General features: G+C 43.9%; 1 protein-coding gene across 8 annotated transcripts in view; it reads left to right on the top strand.

Annotated features, from left to right (window-relative positions):
• The window catches only part of LOC146782919 (beta-1,3-galactosyltransferase 5-like), a 280,931-nt gene that overhangs the window by 200,476 nt on the left and 61,235 nt on the right, over positions 1-19,220 (top strand). The window contains exon 3 of one of the 8 annotated variants that reach the window (XM_085636886.1): positions 12,261-12,406. The exons of the other annotated variants lie outside the window; for them this stretch is intronic. The gene's annotated coding sequence lies outside the window, so the exon portion shown is untranslated. The remainder of the gene's footprint in view (positions 1-12,260; positions 12,407-19,220) is intronic. 8 annotated transcript variants of the gene reach the window in all.

Here is a 19,220-nt window from a genome sequence, read left to right as displayed (position 1 = left end):
GCCGTACACACGCCTGTACGCTCCCTATCAGTATGGGTGGCCTCGCGTATGCGTACTCGTAGTGATAGGGAGCGTACAGGCGTGTGTACGGTTAGTACCACTACGAGTACGCATACGCGAGGCCACCCATACTGATAGGGAGCGTACAGGCGTGTGTACGCTCCCTATCAGTATGGGTGGCCTCGCGTATGCGTACTCGTAGTGATAGGGAGCGTACAGGCGTGTGTACGGCCCGTACCACTACGAGTACGCATACGCGAGGCCACCCATAGTGATAGTGAGCGTACATGCGTGTGTACGGCCCTACCACTATGGGTGTTCTTGCGTATGCGTACTCGTAGTGGTACGGGCCGTACACATGCCTGTACGCTCGCCATCACGATGGGTACACATACGGCAGCACTCCCATAGTGATATGGGAACGTACACAGGCCCTCTTGGCAGCAGTACAGCGGTATTCACACATCACAGTGGCGACAGGCGGCACACAGGTAGGGATAGGGCGGACATACTTGTCCATGGATGGACATACTTGTCCATTAATTGACATCGAGGCATCATCTGTGCATCACTACATGTGTGGGGCACAGGTGTGATGGCCTGTGATGTGGAACATTACTCCTGAGTTGAGAAGGCACCAGATGTATGATGAGATGTCTACAGATGTACTGTGTGATGGTGCGATGTGTGCCAGGCATGCCCTTGACTCCTTTGACATGTGTGCATGTCGTTCTGCGCACTTGGGGTGAGCGTCACTGGCATGGCACGGACACCAACACACGGAAGTGTCCCCTGATGCCCGGTACAGGGGTTATGACACCTGACTTGTCACTACCCACGGTGCACAATGTGACTATGTCATGTATGTGTGGGGGCTTCCCATCAGGTTGATGTTGGAGCACCCTCAAAAGCTGCAGCCGTTGCAGCAACCAACATGTGTCTGTGTGTAGATTGTCATTGCACACTGTTCCGCACACCATGCCACATGTGGTATCGGATGTGAGGTGCACATGTATGCATGGGACACGGAGTAGCGTGACAAGGACATGTCAGCATCCTCACAAGGTATGTGTGGTGAGTCATGACATCTGCACCTTCATGGCAAGGTGTGTGGGCTGGCCTAGTGTAATGTCATGTGACCTGTGGCTCCAGTGTTCCGCTACCAATCTCTGCAATCGGCATCCTACTGCTGCTGATGTGTGGGCGTATGTCACTCCTGTGTTGCGTCTGGCTGTTCACTTGCACTGGGACACAGCTATTCCCATGGCGTGGCATGGGGAGGTTCTCAATCTCCGTGTGTAGCTGGGTCTTTGAAGGAGTGTCACCTTGCATCCATACGTGTCCTGGCCATGTAGCACATACCTGACTCCCTATGTAGCATGTGTGTATTGACAGATTAACATGTGCTCAGTACACATGAGTTGTTGTCGTAGTGCACTCACTCTTCCTTGTCACTTCCAAATTACTGCAGAGCGCCGCCTCTTGCCTGAAGAATTCCAGACTTGGCTGCCATGCAAGAGAATGACAGCATCCGGCTCTACCGCTTCACCCAACCGTTGATTCTGGAGTTGACGGCGAGACTGGCACCACACCTGCAACCGCAGCACAGGTATCCCACGGCACTGACACCCCAGCTGAAGGTAATGGCTGCCCTACATTTTCTTGCCACGGGTACCTTTCAAAATACCATAGCTCATGTTGGTGGCATGTCCCAGAGCACGTTCAGTGGTGTGCTGCATGATTTCTTAGAGGCCATGTTGATTCACCTGGATGACTTCATCAAGTTCCCAACCCCTGAACAGATGATTGAGGTCAAGCGTGGATTCTATGCCCTGGGAGGGATGCCCCATGTCATTGGGTCCATAGATGGGACACATGTAGCTTTGGTACCACCACACGCACGGGAGGTGGCGTACCGCAATCGGAAGCACTACCACTCCATCAATGCCCTTGTGGTGTGTCTGTCCAACATGGTGATTTCACATGTCTGTGCTCGTTTTCCAGGATCAGCACACGATGCCTACATCATGAGGCGTAGCGGGATGCCTGATATGATGATGCAGCTGCGCAACGAACGGGCATGTGTTGTTGGTGGGTACAGTCTGTCTGTCCTGTATTCAGTATAGCCTACCAGCACGACCGCTTCACCACTTCTAACGATGACCATGTGCTTTCCATGTAGGGGACGCTGGCTATCCCAACATGCCTTGGCTGCTCACACCTCTCCGCAACCCCATCACGCCGGCCCAGCTCCGCTACAACACCGCCCATGGCCGGACAAGGCGAGTGATAGAGAGGACGTTTGGCATGCTGAAGAGCCGATTCAGGTGCCTCCACAAGACCGGCGGCGCACTCCCATATGCCCCGGCGAAGGTCTGCAAAATCTTCATGGTCTGCTGCATGCTGCACAACATGGCAGTTGAAAGAGCAGTGCCACTCATCCTGAATCAACATGACGAGGACCATCCACCCGTGGAGGACGAAGGGCTTGGCAATGGGGCTAGTGATGTGGAGGATGTGGAGCCGCAAGAGGACATCCAGACTCGGCTCATACGCGACTTCTTTGCATAGTGGTGAGTACCAGTGTCTGAGTGTGCACGCATTGGTCCCCGTGTGGCATGCGTTGTGATGTGTGTCTCCACCTGCATGTATGGCACGTGAGTCAGAGGTGTGTGTGGGTGTGTCACTGGAGTGATGGTGCCAGTGATGGTTGTACTTCCCCAGTCATAATTGTGACCTAGCATGTTGTCATCCATACATGTGTCGAGTAAATGCACATGCAAGTGGCTGTGCTTTTTGTGGCTGACTTCTTGTGTGTCTCTTCCCCAGGTACCTGCGCATGCCGTCTGCTGGTTGCATTGTTGTGGCACTGCTATTCCTCATGGACATGACATCGTGGGCTGACTCAGCGTTACAGGCACGGACACGTTTGGAAGTCTCCATGGGGTAAGGGATGCATCTGGGGTGTATTGGGTGTGGCAGTTGTTCACGATGTGTGCACACTGCCCCTGTCGGTGTTTGGTTCCTCTGCAGCCATGTCGCATCCCCATGGGACACGACATGCAGCTGTGTACACCTGAATAGATGGTCTGCCTGGTTGACAGTCATCAGTGATGGGATAGGGGATTGTGATGATGGCATCAATGTGTGTGACACTGCCCTCGGACACATTCGGTTAGCATTGGCTTGACATGGTGTGGGACTTCGACATCCGCGGATCTATGGTGTATGGCAGGCTCTCCGTGTGCAGCTGTGGGTATTTAGCTGTTAGCCGACGCTTGTGTGCCAGTTCCATGGCGAACACGCATGTGTGCTGCTGAAGGGGGGTGCCAGTGTTGGACCCACATGTTACTCCACATGATGTGTTCATGTGTACTTCGAGTTGCCTCTGCAATCCCGAATACTTGACTAATAAAGGTGTCCCTATGCCTCCAAGGTGCCTCTTCTCAGTCAATGCTGGTGTGTTGCCACGGTGCATCCTGCTTGTCTGGCATGGTATTCCCTGATTGTGGCTATGTGTCAATGTGTCGAGTGGCAAGATGCAAGCTGTGTGTGTGGGCTGAGACTGTGTATTGGGCATGATGTCCATGACTGTGTGGGTATTGTGACATGTGCCATCCCCATGCATCCAACGTTGGCCAGGCCCCCATTCTCTGCATCCACCGGACTCAAGCTTGCAGGACATGTTTCTGCCACCTGTCTACACATACCTGGGTGCCCCCCAGGACACTGGACTGGATCCCTGACCTCTGCGCATGACTGTTGCTGTACTCAATGTGTGTGTCAGCACGGTTGTTCGGTAACCCCCTCAGCTGGTTGGGCCCATCACGGGTGTGTATGGTGCTCCATGTCTGTCTTGCCTAATACACTGTGACCCATGTGTCCTGTGCCAGACTCAGGCCCCAGGGTGTGGGTGGTTGAAGACAAAAGATGACTCAGGCATGTTTTGACTTTACAAGACACATGTTAGGTAATAATGCTACCAGCAGGCATCTACTCTTCATAGTGTGATTTATTATTGGGGGGGGGGGGGCAACAAAGTGAGTGTCTTTCCGGGAATTTGGAATCCAAAGTTCAGTAGGGGAGTTGGTGTCCTTGCCATTGGATATCCTCAGAGTCCATGCCACAGTCTTTGTCAACATTGGTCAGCCAGTGACCAGCAGGGCCATGTGGCAGAGAATGTCTCTTGATGCTGTGATGCTGTTGCTCCAGTGGGCCAGGTGCCAGGCCAGGTGTCCTGGGAGATGGTGATGTAGCGCCGACCCTCACGGTCCTTTCCGTGGACGACCCGGCCTCCTGCGGGGAACCTCAGCAGCAGGCCGTGACGACATCTGGGATGCTCCGTCGGATGTTTCCTCCTCCTCCTCCTCCTGATCCCTCCCTGTGGGTGGTGATGTTCTCCGCCTTCTGGCACAGGGAGGGTCGGCCATGTTGTCGGCCATCCGACGGAGTGTAGCGTGAATCCCCTGGAATGCCGTCACTTGCTCAGCCTGTCTGTCCTCCATCCTCCGTTGGTGTACCAGTAGACAGGCATGTAGCTCCGAATGTTGCTGGGCCTGCTGGGCCTTGATCCCCTCGAGGACGGACACAACCTGGGCCATGCCCGTGGTGTCCTGCCGGTATGAGTCCAGGATGTTACGGACATGGGAAAATACCGGATCCCCAGCCAACTGGTCAGGCTCGCGCCTCCGCCGTCCTCCCCTCCCACCACCCCTGCCCACTTGCGCCTGGCCTGCCCTTGTGGGCACATCGGGTCTCCGGGACCCCTGAGGGGTGGCATTGGCGTTGTCGCCTGCCTCCTCCTGGGTGCCCGGGACACCGTGTCCCTCCTGGCCAGCCTGGCTGCATTGTGGTGTTGGGGCAGGGATCCTGGGTGTCTCCTGGGATGTGGCAGGAGTGGGGGTGGTGGTTGGCACAGTTGTACCTGACGCAGGTGCTGCAGGCAGTTGGACACCAGAGGGGCCAGGTCGGTCGGGGTCGTCCACAGAGTGGTGAGAGTGGTCGCTGCCGGTGGGATCGGGCTCCTGCAGATCCGGGTCCTGTGAGTCTTCCCCCCCAGTGTTGGGGGGTGCACCACGACGTTGACCTGTGTGTGAGAGAGACAATGTTAATTTTGGTCCATGCAACATCCATGTTTCATCATTTTCAAAGTTGGCACATTTCCTCTTGGAATTAGGATCTGTCTTGCATTCCACTCACAGTGCACTTGTGCATGGGTGTGTCCCTTGGGCACCACTTTGGCCCCTTTAACTATGTGTGGCACAGTCTTACTTGCTGCGTCAAGTGTGACTGCAGTCAGCAGTGGAGTGGGCAGGTGTTGCGAGCCATGCATTGGCGCCTTCCGTGTAGCACTGTACATGTGCACATGGAGTGGATCCACACACTTATATGATCCAGGTAGCCCTTGGCTACATGCACGCAGTCTACCTGCTGACGAGCAGACATTCCCACACACCACACGGCTGATTTGCTCTCCCTGTGTCTCCCTCCCTCTCTGTCCCCCTCTCCCTCCCTCTCTGTCCCCCTCTCCCTCCCTCTCTGTCCCCCTCTCCCTCCCTCTGTGTGTCACCCTCTGTCACCTCAGCCCAGCTTCCTGGGCACACACTGTTAGCAGATCTTTGAGTGGCCCTTGGCTTGTTGATGTGAGTTTGTTTCTGATCTCCAGGCACCCATTGGGTGTGATGTGTGTCTCTGCGCTGCTGCTGTGGTGGTGTGTGCTGCCACTCTTTCACAATGTTGGCTGTTCATTAGCTGCTGTCATGTGCAAAACAGTGCCTTCACCCCCATGTGTTGATGCAAGGCGTCCGCCATTTGCTGGCAAGTCATTCCTGTGTTGGGACACACTGTTTGTCTGGCTGTGACCTAGGCCATATGGGCAGAGTGCATTGTTGTCTGCTTCTGAGTCGCACTATGTGATTTTTGGGGCCCAGCCTCCCGCCATCCGGGTTACCGTGTCATGTGTTGATGTATTCTGTGGCCTGTGACTTGACATTGTCCAGCTGGGTGCATGGGGCATGGTGGCAGCAGTGGCATGTGCGTGCTCATGGAGTGTGGTTGAGTAATGCGATGGCTTGTGGTGGTTGCGTGCCTGTTAGTGATTTTGGTTGTGGATGCCGTTCCCCCCATGTGAGGTGCGTTGTTTGTGTACTCACCCGGGTCTCGGAGTCCTTCTAATCCTTCGACTGCCTCCACCGGCAGTATGGCCATCACCCTCTCCTCCCAGGGATGGTACTGTACGGGTCTGCGGGAGGGCCCTCCTCCGGTGGCGTTGGCCTGGTCGTGTTCCTCCTGCCTCTTGGCTCTGACCCTCCTCCGCAGATCGTACCACCTGTTCTGGCATTCCTGCCTGGTCCTTCTGGTGTCCGCAACAGCATTCACAGCATCGATGATGGTCTGCCACATGGCTGTTTTTGCTGCCAGGCTGGTGTTTCTGACCAATGTTCCAAAGATCTGTGGCTCGACTCTGAGGATTTGATCAACAAGGACCTCCAACTCTCGGTTACTGAACTTTGGATTCTTGGTAGTGGGCATGGTGAGGGGTGTGAGTGGGGATGGTGGGGGGGGTGTGTGGATGTTGGGGGGGGTGTGTGGATGGTTGTGTGTGTGTGTGTGTGAATGTGATGAGGGGGTGTTTGTGAGGGTGGTTGTGTGAAGGTGTGCAAGTGTAAGGTGTGGTGTAGCTTGTAGTATGGTTCTGTGGTGTCTGGCAGCAGTGAGTCTGTTGCAAAGGCTCATGGTTTGTGTGTGTGGGCCCTTTTTATTGGTCCATGGGTGGGTGTGGCAGTGTTTGAAGTTTGGGTGGGTGTGTTATAAGTAGTGGTGGTGTTTTGGCCCTCTGTTTGTCTTTGGCAGTTGCAGGTCAGTGAAGGTGTATTTGTAGTGTTTGTTGGCCATGTTTAGTGGCTTTGTGCCATTCGAATAGTGTATTCTTGTGTTGTTTTGTTTTGTCCTGGTTGTGTACGTGCGTTTTGAGCGTGTGTACGGTGTGTACATGGGCCATTTGGTTGTACGGTGCTGTCCTTGTGTGTGGGTTGGTACGACTCGTACATGCGGTTGTGATGTTGGGGCCTGGGGTGCGCTCCGTACTTAGGAGGTTGTGTTGTGGGTAGGACCGGAACGTACTGGGGTGTACATAGACGGTGGTACGACACGTACTGGGGTGGGGGTACGACTGGAACGTACTGGGGTGTAGGTACACGGGGGTATGACACGTACAGGGGTGGGGGTAGGACTCGAACGTACTGGGGTGTACATAGACGGTGGTACGACACGTACTGGGGTGGGGGTACGACTGGAACGTACTGCGGTGTAGGTGCACGGGGGTATGACACGTACAGGGGTGGGGGTAGGACTCGAACGTACTGGGGTGTACATAGACGGTGGTACGACACGTACTGGGGTGGGGGTACGACTGGAACGTACTGGGGTGTAGGTGCACGGGGGTATGACACGTACAGGGGTGGGGGTAGGACTCGAACGTACTGGGGTGTACATAGACGGTGGTACGACACGTACTGGGGTGGGGGTACGACTGGAACGTACTGGGGTGTAGGTACACGGGGGTATGACACGTACAGGGGTGGGGGTAGGACTCGAACGTACTGGGGTGTACATAGACGGTGGTACGACACGTACTGGGGTGGGGGTACGACTGGAACGTACTGGGGTGTAGGTACACGGGGGTATGACACGTACAGGGGTGGGGGTAGGACTCGAACGTACTGGGGTGTACCTAGACGGGTGGGGGTACACATACACGGGGGGTACGTGTCGGACGTACGGGGATGGGGGGAGTGTTGGGCGCGTATGCGGGCACATGTCTCCATGGTTGCTATAGGAGTTCGGTGCGGTCGGTGTTTTTTCCATACGGTTGTAACCTCGGACGCACGGGATGGATCGTGATTCCTCGGTCGGACTTCACTTTTCACGTTTGTAAGGTAAATCGTCCGAGGACGTGTCGGACACATTTTCCGACCCGAGGACGTGTGGGGAATGATTCCCAATGCGGTTCGTATGGACTTTTTACCATGCGAATCGTGATTGCCAGTTCGTACGGCACTTGTACGATTCGTACGGTAAAAAGACCGGATACGAGTCGTACGGGGACATTTTTTACCGGATCGTAATTGGCACCTTAGTATTTATCTGGTTATTGGAAGGGAGATGTGTGATGTCCTTCTCCTGTCCCAAGAGTTCTGGGTTCTATAGAACATAAAACCTAGAACTCAGCTTGTACCTGTTGGTCAGTTACCCTTATGGAGCTGATGGATGGGGTGTAATTAATTAACCTCTACTGAAACCTAAACGCGTGTTCCTGTGGAGTTACTTAGAACATTACACCATCAATGCCCTAAATGATGTCTAAATTCAACAGACCACACAGAAAACACTTGATTAATAAAGCTGTGGCTACCTGCTCTGATCTTACTGGATGAAAGCAGGCCTGTTGGCAGACAATGCCAGGCAAGCTTGTAGGCCAAGGCTTCAAAATGGCCACCAGCCACATGGCCACGCCCAACAACATCAGAAAGCCCACCCCAAAACAACACACTTCCCCAACTCAATCCACTGCCATCCACGCCCTAAATTATGTCTAAATTCAACAGACCAAACAGAACACACTTGATTAATAAAGCTGTGGCTACCTGCTCTGATCCTACTGGATGAAAGCAGGCCTGTTGGCAGGCAAGGCCAGGAAAGCTTACAGGCCTAGGCTTCAAAATGGCCACCAGCCACATGGCCAGGCCCAACAACATCAGAAAGCCCACCCCAAAAAAACACACTTCCCCAACTCAATCCAATGCCATCCATGCCCTAAATGATGTCTGAATTCAACAGACCACACAGAAAACACTTGATTAATAAAGCTGTGGCTACCTGCTCTGATCCTACTGGATGAAAGCAGGCCTGTTGGCAGACAAGGCCAGGTAAGCTTGCAGGCCTAGGCTTCAAAATGGCCACCAGCCACATGGCCAGGCCCAACAACAGCAGAAAGCCCACCCCAAAAAAACACACTTCCCCAACTCAGTCCAATGCCATCCAGGCCCTAAATGATGCTTGAAAATGAAATACATTAAAAAAAAACACCAAAGGAACAGTTGCTTCATCATGCACACACCTATGAGGCCATGACTAGCTCGGGCCTACTACTGACTACTACTACCCACAACATTTTAAATAAAAGGAATGATGATAGTTACCAAAAATAAATTGTAGTTACAACAACTGTGAGTTCAGTTGAGTGTTCCATGAACTGTTACTATGGAAACAGGCAGTTAGCAGAATGGGAGTAGGGTTGAAAGTTAACTGTGGAATTAAAATGTGAATTTGTTATTAATATTAAAGTAATATGATATTACAGTGAGATTTTCCAAGTCGGTGCTATCTTTAGAAGGGGTGTGTTATTAAAAAAAAGTGGTAACATTATTTCAAATATATTTTTAAGCTCCCGTATGGATTCTCGGTGCCATCGCTTACGGTGCACGGTAGAGGCGCGGCTCCCAAAAAATCCAGAAGCAGTCTGAGTTCATTTAGAAGTCAGTTGGCAAGGGTTGATATGTGGTAGAAATGTGTTTTAGAATTTTAAATAATCTGGGAAGCAACGTGATTTGTCATTTAGATGTATATGTGTGGAGAAAGCGAGGGAAAGTTTGCCATTATTGGTTTTGCTTTACTGCGAGCAGTGGTGTATATTGATTTTGTGCATAAGAAAATCTTTTCAGAGTTTCTGATACTTCATAATCTCCAAATTAATTTTAAAGGTGAGTTACAAATTTGTGAGGTGTATTATGTGTTGGCTTTGTTTTTAAAGGTAAAATATAAATCATGAACTTTGAAATTTCACATATTTTTTAAAATGTAGAAATGTTTATTACAGTTTGTTGTAATTAGGCCTGGGCAAAAATGTTGTTCCGTTCGCGGAAATTGCGATAATTTAACATTTTCGCGTTCCGCGGAGAGCGCGAAAATGTCAAAATTTCCGCTTTACGCAGCTTGGCGATAATTTGTTTCTTGCTCGCGCTCTAAAATAATACATTCTCGCGCGCGCGCGATCGCCTTACCTGAATCCCTGCGTTCACAACAAGTTTTCTTGATCCGGTCGCGTTCTCCATGAGATATTGGATTGTTTTTAGCCATTTGCGCTGTCTCGCGACAGTTCGGGCCGCAGTGACGTCATGCGTTGCGCGATCACGTCTTTCTTCTCGCGATCATGCACCGCGAGACAACTCAAAACAAGATGGCCGCGCCCGCGAGCAACCACATGGGTAAGTTGGCGACCCGCAACCACGCAGAAAATATCGCGAACATGCGGGAAAAAAAATTCCGCATCTTCGCGATATTTCCGCTTGTTTGCGATAATTTTAAACATTTTTGCGATAATTTGCGAAAGTGGATTTCGCAAATTCCGCCCACCCCTATTTGTAATGTCATTAAATGTTATTTAATATATATATTCTGTATAGTATTATGTGCATTTTGGAATATGGATTATTGATTATGGTAGTTTCTTTCATAATTTTAGGTGTTGCTTTCAAGTTGGAAGTGTATATGTTGAGTTAAGTTATTAGTGATTAGACTAGTTTTTATACGTCTTTAGAGAGGTACAGTTGAAATATGCCATATAATTTTTGGAGTTTGGTTTAAATTTGAAGTTTGCTCTGTGAATTTATAAAGTGTACATTGTGTTGTGGTACAGAGATATCCATGCATGTTTTCAGGAATATGATGAGACTAATAGCAGAGACATGTGAATGGTTCCTGCTTTCTATTTGGCTAGGTGTAACATTATAAGTAGTTGTAGAATGGTAAAGCGGCAGCACAAAAGTGAGGTTTGAGATGTGATTGTAGAGATATTATCACTCAAGCAGTTTGTATGTACTCCAAAAATGTCCCAGACATTACCCTAGCACTCACGGAATCACTAGGCATTACCTATGTACTTGTGTACTCCCCCAGTCATACTTCTGCAATCGTAAATTCATGAATGGATTAGCTATACACTGCTTCAATTAATCAGTCACTATCCTTCCACTGCTCCAATAACACTGTCAGGATCTATGCACTCTTCTTATCACTTAGGCAGTGCTGATGCATTTTAAAAATGATGTAGGCCCTACCTATGCAATTATGTAATCATCCAGGCACTACCTACCCTAATATTGTTCCAATCATGCAAGCACTACCCTTGTTCTCATGTAATCACCCAGGCAGTACTACTGCACTCCTTTGATCACTGAACCAGTACTGGTGAAGTGCTTCGATCACACAGCCCCTACCTAAGCACTTATAAAAGTGTTGTGGTACACAGGTATCCATGCATGCTTTACGAATATGGTGAGATTTATAGCAGAGAAATGTGAATGGTTCCTGCTTTCTATTTGGCTAGGTGTAACATTAAAAGTAGTTGTAAAATGGTAAAGTAGCACACAAACTCATGCACTACTAGAATTCCCTAAGCACTAGCCTTGTAGTGCAGTCATCGCCCTGTTAGAATCCATGCACTCCTCCAATCACCCAGCCAGTTCCATGTCATTATCTAATTACTGTGCCAAAACCCAAGCACTTATAAATTCACCATGCACTCTCCTTGCAGTACTCTAATCATCCAGTCACTACCCATGTACTCATGCAATGACTCAGGCACTAATACATGCACTGCTACACTCTTCCATGCACTACATCTGCAGACCTCTAACCACCTACACACTACTGATTTACTCCTCCAATTACCCAGGTAGTACCCATGCAGTGCAGCAATCCCCCTGTCATTTCCCATGCACTTCTCCAGTCACCCAGCCAGCACTATGTACTTATCCAATCACTCCGCCGAAACCCAAGCAGTTATAACATCACCATGCACTGTCCTTGCAGCACTCTAATCATCCAGTCAGTACCCATGTACTCTTGCAATGGCCCAGGCAGTAACATGTGCACTGCTACATTACTCTGTGTACTATCCATGCAGCGCTCGAACCACCTACACAGTACTGATTCATTCTTCCAATTAACCAGGTAGTACCCATGCACTCCAGCAATTCCCGTCTCACTCCCCACACACCCCTCCAATCACCCATCCAGCACCATGTACTTATCCAATTGTACAACATATCTGAGCTGTAAGTGTTACTATAATGTAAAAATTATGTGTGGATATGTTAGTAGTTTTAACATTGAATGTATTTTTATATTTATATGTGTGAATGTTTGTATAAAATAATTTTAATTATATTAAATAGTTTAAAAAGAATCTTTTTCTACAGAAATTTTGCATAAATATTAAGACAGAATTACAATGACAAAAAAGAGCAAATGAAAAGAGAAGGAAAAAAACAAGCATATCTAAAGAAAAGAGAAAAAGAGACATTAGATCAACTACAACATGGACCTTTAAAGAACAACTCTTCTGGTAAGAGAGCTAAACAATTTGTAAAATAAGTTTTAAAGAGTCTAACAAATTCTGCAAATAAAGAAGAGAGAGACAAAAGAAGTACAGTGAAACAATAGGAAAACAAAAATTTACAACAAAGTGCAAAATTGGATTATCAGAAAAATAAATATGTTGAATGGAGGAAAAAACAATTTTTAGAGCTTCGAAAAAGATTGTATAAAAATAGAGTACTACAAAATTTGTTACAAAAATGTAAAACATACAGAGATTTTAAAAAACAAAAAAAGGAGATTCTAAGTGTCATTGAAAAAGTATTTGAATTGAAAAGAAAATTGTTCATCTTAGTTTTTTAAACACAATAATGCAGTCTATGAAGGACAAATGTAAAAGAAAAAGAATTGTAAATAGAACTAACTTTTGTAAAATATTTTCAGGGAAATGGAATCATACTTCTAGTACGGAACCTTTTTTTAATGAAGAAAGCTATTTTCAACAAAATACATTAGTTCATGCAAGTGATACCTGTGGTCATTCTTACGAACTTAAAAATGGCTGTCCAATTGAAAAAGAAAAGATTGTTCCTAGAAATGTGGTAGAAGTAATAGCTGAGGAAGTTCAAGGGAGACGTACACAGGCTCCAGTGTTTACATGGGAATGTAGTAGTATTTGTAGTATACGACAGGAATCTATTGATATGTTACTTAATTTCTTAAGAGAATATGGGAAAAAATATCTGAAACAGAAGATTAAGATATTACAAGGACTGGTTTCTAGCAAAGTGAGAAAAAATACAGGACTGCAAGGTCATTCTCTGGCTTGTCTTTCTAGGAAAGTGTGTCAAAGTCAATTTCATCATTTAAGAATGTTAGCAGTACATCATTCCGAAATGCGGAAGTTAGTTAGAAGATTATACTAAGTGAAAAGTCCTGCATTATGTTTAAATGAAATTAATATGGCTCTTTTGCATGGTTCAGTGTTGGATGTAGAAAAAGTTTGTGATGATATAGAGTTACGTTTCTTTGCTGGTCAAGAGGAGTGTAGAGAAAGTGAGAGTTTGATAAGTGTAGGTGTTGAAGAAGAGATGGAAGATAATACTGATGTGAAGTTTGAAAAAGAAATAACAAAGTTTAAAGTAGTTTCTGGTGAAATTCCCAACTATGTTTGTATTTGTTGCCAACGTACTCACTATAATATTCAAACTAGGAATGTAGATGTGTTTTTAAAAAGTGAAAAGGAAAACAATGATAAATGGAGGGTATTTGTTGTTTATTTGTTTGTAGAAGGTCGTTTTGAGTTGGGTAGTCAACAATGTATTTGTAAATATTGTTACAATAGATTGGAAGACAACAAAATGCCAGCTAGAGCTGTTCATAATGACCTATAATTAGTAGCCATACCTCCAGAACTTAAATTATATTTAAATACATATGAGTCCATCCTTATTCAATCTGTGCACCCATTTCAGGCTATTGTTCGTATGGAGATTAAAACAGGTAAGCTGCCTCCAACAGATCTACAAAGAGGTTTAAAAGGAAGAGTTGTGTATTTACCTTTATATTTTAAGAAAAATGTTGAAACTGTTGGTGTAGAAAGAGAGGAAAGTGAACCTTTAGTCATTCTTGTTAATGGTGTACCTACAAAGAGTAGGAAAATATGGCAAGAGTTAGTAGATGTCACCAAAGTCCAAAAGACTACATTATATCTGGTGCAAAACAATATTTACTATAAAACTGTATATGTAGAAGAACAAGAAATATGTTCAGAAGATGAAAACAGACATTGCAAGTAGACAAATAGAAAAAGTAGAGAAGTCAAGATAAGAAAAAAATTATGAACATTACACCATACACCCTCTACACTCAAAAGAAGTGATAGGAGACAGTATTGAATTGTTCCAGATGAAAAAAACAAAAGGAACTCCCATGAGTGTATGGGAAAAAAGTTCGGAAGCTCATTTTTTTTACACAGCTGTTCCCTACTGGAAAAAGTGGACGATATGATGAACGACCTGTTCAGATTCCAGCTTCAGAATATCGTACTTTACAACTGTACTCATAAGATGCAAGAATTAGACAATGTATTCCATATTTGTTTCATCTTTTATTTGAAAGTGACCTTTCTGCACTTTCAAATGCAGTGAATCACATATTAAAAACAGGGATTCATTGTTCGGATGTTTCTGCAAAGCAATTCATGGACAAAGTTGAAGAAAGAGATGAACAATTAGAAACATAGATAATTAATTTGATGGCATGTCAATGAGGCACTAATGAATATTCGTATCGATGTCATGGGGAACTGAAATGTATGTTAAGGAATTTAGGAATCCCTACTTGGTTTTTTACACTTAGTTGTACTGAGTACGCATGGGATGATTAATTAGATTTTCCACGACAAGCAAATTCCAATATAGAGAATATTGAATTGAAGAACTGTGTTCCCTGGATCCTGTAAATGTGTGCAGATATTTTAATCATAGGTTTGAAGCTATGATGTCTTTCATCTGTAATAAAAAGAATCCACCTATTGGCGAAGTTATTGATTTCTTTTGAAGAAAGGAATATCAAGCTAGAGGTGCACCTCATATTCATTTGCTGTTATGGATCAAGAATGCACCAAAATTTGGAACTGACAGTGATGAAACTGTTTTGTCTTTTATTGAACAATATGTTGCCTGTACCATATCAAAAGAAAAGCAAGAAACAACTTGAGACAGCAAGTTTTACGGTTTCAAAATCATCGATGTGGAAAATATTGTCGACGGAAATACAAGTCAAAGGAAACATTTTACACAAAATGTCGATTTGGTTTTCCACGTCCAGTAATTTCCAAAGGAAGAGTGGACAGTTTTATGTTAGCAGTGAGGCATACTATTACTGGAAAATCACCAAAAAATACTTATAATATAAAAAGAACAGAAGAATCAATGTACATTAATGATTGCAGTCCAGTGATTTTGAAGATGTGGAATGCAAATATGGACATACAGTATGTTGCAGATAACTCAATTGCTTTTGCTCGCTATGTTACATCATATATTACAAAATTTGAGAAGACAGAATTGAAAGAAATGTGGGAAGACATTTCACAAGAGAAGACACTTAGCAAAAAATTGTACACCTTCAGCTTGAAGATGCTTTCACATCAAGAAATTGGATCCTACGAATGTTCGGATCGATTGACATCTGCAAGTTTATATTCAAATTCAAGAGGAATCATCTGGATAAGTCTAGGTCTTGCTGCGATACGAAATTGAGTTTTGAAATCTGTGCAGGAAATTGAATACTTAGCATTGAATGATCCAGAAAGTCCAGATATTCTTAAAACAAATATGTTGGATACGTACTATCCAAATAGAATTCCACACCTGGAAAAGATATGTCTATATGAAGTACTGCAACATTACAGCTTTAAAAAAAAGTTACGGAAAATATAAATGAAGGGAAATATGCTGTAATTGGATCTGAAGGATGTTTGGTAAAACATGCCAAAGTAAATCTGATTAATCACAGGAAACTAAGTTGCGATACTCCAGATAAAAGGGAGTTTTTCTATTTAGCTCTTCTGCAACTCTTCAAACCTTGGTGGAGTGAAATGGATTTACTTGCAGTTTTTGACTGCTATGAAGATTCTTTCTATGCATGTAAAGATAGCATTGAATGTACAGTTTTTCCAAATTATCTCCAAATGTTGAATGAAGAGATTAATCAAGAAAGTACTATTGCAGCTGAAATAGCTAGAGATAATTCTCAAGATAGTCAGAGTTCTGCTGCACAAAGTCAAGATCCACTAGGAGAAGCCATACTTGAAAATGAAGCAGCAATAGAAATGAGTGAAGTAGAAATGGTGATGCAACAAGCACAACAGGACAATATTGATTTGAAAAACCTAGAAGAAAAATTGAATACTGAACAGAGAGAAATATATCACCAAGTTACACAACAAATAGAACACAGACTACTGCATAAAAAGAGTGTTTGCTAATGTATATCATTTAAACCTATTCTTATGTACATGAGTGGGCAAGCTGGAACAGGAAAACGTTCTTGATTAAATGTTTGTCAAGTTATCTACAGAAAACAACGGATTCACATTTATCGTGTGTTGTAACTGCTCCAACTGGATTAGCAGCACACAATATCAAAGGGATTACATTACATCGTTTACTTATGTTACCAGTAGAACATGAAAATAAGTTGGAATATCACAAGCTATCTGGAGAAGCTTGTTTCGAAGTTTCAAGAGTACTGAAGAAAATGAAACATCTGATAATTGATGAGGTAAGCATGGTTCCAAACTTAATGCTTGCGATTGTACATTTGAGAATGCAGCAGATTTAAAAAACAAATTACTATGTTTTATTTGGAGGAAAACATGTAATTGTATTCGGTGATTTACTACAACTCACACCTGTGAAAGGCCAACCAGTTTTTAAGACCCTTCTTCATGAAGACACTAAAAAATCATTGGGAAGTATTGGAAATGTCAACATTTGGAGTTATTTTGAATATAAAGAACTTATTAAGAACATGCGACAAGCAAATGACGAAGATTATGGAAACATTCTGCAAAATATTAGAATTGGTGTCTTAACAAAGTATGGCATAGAAGCTTTAGAAAGTTGGCTACTAACAAACTTGTTTCCAAAAGAAAATATTGCAGAAGAGAAGTGTATAATTTGCCAACACTGAAAGAATGCTCTACATTCAATGAAGAACTGTTGAAACTGGAGAAACCACCGATAATGAAAATGGTAGCCACTGATTGAATAGAACATGGAAGAGTAACTATTTTTCTGTCAGAGAAATTTCAGTTAAAATTAGACTCTTTGGAAAAATCAATATCTAAGACTGCTGGTTTGGAAAATACCTTATATGTATCAGTAACCGTTGGGTAATATTACGGCATAATTTAGATGTTGAGAAAGGTTTAGTAAATGGAGCAGTGGGGAAAGTTGTTGACTTTGTTAGTCATCCAAATAGAGATGGAATGTTTAGAGATTACATTTGATCAGATTGAAGAGGTGAAACAGATTGCACGTTGAAGTGTTCGTTTCTTGCTTGTAAAAGATTTGTATGTTCGTAGAAAACAGTTTCCTGTTTGTTTAGCACATGCAGTGACCATTCATAAATCTCAAGGTTTAAGTGTTGACAGTGCTTTGGTAAATATTGGAAGTTCTGTGTTTAAAGAGGGTATGACATATGTGCATTTTCTCAAGTAAGGACATTATCTGGATTGTATTTGATTGATTTTGATGAGGAAAACATTAGTGCAGATGTAAATTGTGTAAAAGAGTACAATAGGTTAAGAAGACTCTATGCTTCTAACTTAGTTGAATATCCAATTTATGAAAAACGTTTGATACGTCTAAAATGAAAATATGAGAAACATTCTAGTGAGGTTACAGAGACAAAAAGAACTGAAAAGAATGATGATTCTGGAAAGAAAATGGAAGTGGAAATAGTTGCTAATATTGTAGGATATCAGTTACAAAATAGTTCAGGTATCAACTGCTATGCTAATGTAATCGTGAATTTTGTGTTTTTTTAGAAAATCTACAGCCTGCAATTATGGAAAATCGAGAAGAAAGATTCTGTTACATTATGTTTTTGAAAAGTTGAAAACTGATAAAACGAAAATCCATACTGCTTCTGGCGTGCGGAATCTTCTGGATATATGTTCTGGTTCTTCACAATTTACACAGAATGTACAGCAAGATGCTCAGGAATTTCTTATATTTATGCTTGCAGTATTGGACGATGAAGGAATACAAATTGAAAATTTGTTTGGACTACTTTACAGATGGAATCATACATGTGACAGCTGTTCATTTTCATCTACTACTAAAATAAACACAGAACGATTAATACTTTTGCCAATACCAGATTGCAAAACAGTGTCTTTCAATGAATTAGTGAAATTAGCTAATCAACAATACAAATTGAAAATCTGTTTGGACTACGTTACAGATGGGATCATACATGTGACAGCTGTTCATTTTCATCTACCACTAAAGTAAACACACAACGATTCATATATTTGACAATACCAGATTGCAAAACAGTGTCTTTCAATGAATTAGTGAAATTAGCTAATCAAGATATGGAATGTACTCAGTGCAAATCGGAAATGTTGTCAACATTATTTATAGAAAGATGTGGACAATATATCATTTTAATGCTGCAACGTTGTAGAGCAGATGGAACAAAATTAGAAGCCAAAATAAAAAAGTTTGTGGCAGGTCAAGTGTCAATTTCAGGAAGAACTTTTAAAACAGTGGTTCTAGTTTTCCACGATGGACCTACTTCAACATCTGGGCACTATACTGTGTATTTAAAATGCAATAAAGGATGAACATTTTGCGATGATGCACATTTAGAGTTCAAATGTTGGTTGCCTTATGAATTACCAAAATCATATCTAATATTTCTGATGCCAAACTTTTGAGAAGATGTCAACATAAATTACTGAGTATATTTTGGATATTCTCACTACAAATGATTTCAGACACATCATTCGGCCTATTGGGAAGATGTCAATATGAAGTCAGAAGTTTATCTTGGATATCCCTAATGCAATTGTTTTTAGAAACATCATTCGGCCTATTGGGAAAATGTCGAGAATTACGGTTTGAATTATTGATTCTGTTCTTTGATATTGCATTTGGAAAATTGTGTTCAAAAGAAGGTGCTGATATATTTGATCTTTATATTATAAACAATGTTAATGAGGCTGTTCATTTGTGAAAATGTAAATAGATAGTTGACTTTGTTGTAGATATTTTGAACACAGATTTGTTTTTTTTCTCGCAATCTTATTGATTGTATATTTT

This window comes from Triturus cristatus, chromosome 12 (genome assembly GCF_964204655.1).
Source record: "Triturus cristatus chromosome 12, aTriCri1.1, whole genome shotgun sequence".
Classification (NCBI taxonomy): Eukaryota; Metazoa; Chordata; class Amphibia; order Caudata; family Salamandridae; genus Triturus; species Triturus cristatus.
This window is presented reverse-complemented; position numbering and strand designations above follow the sequence as displayed.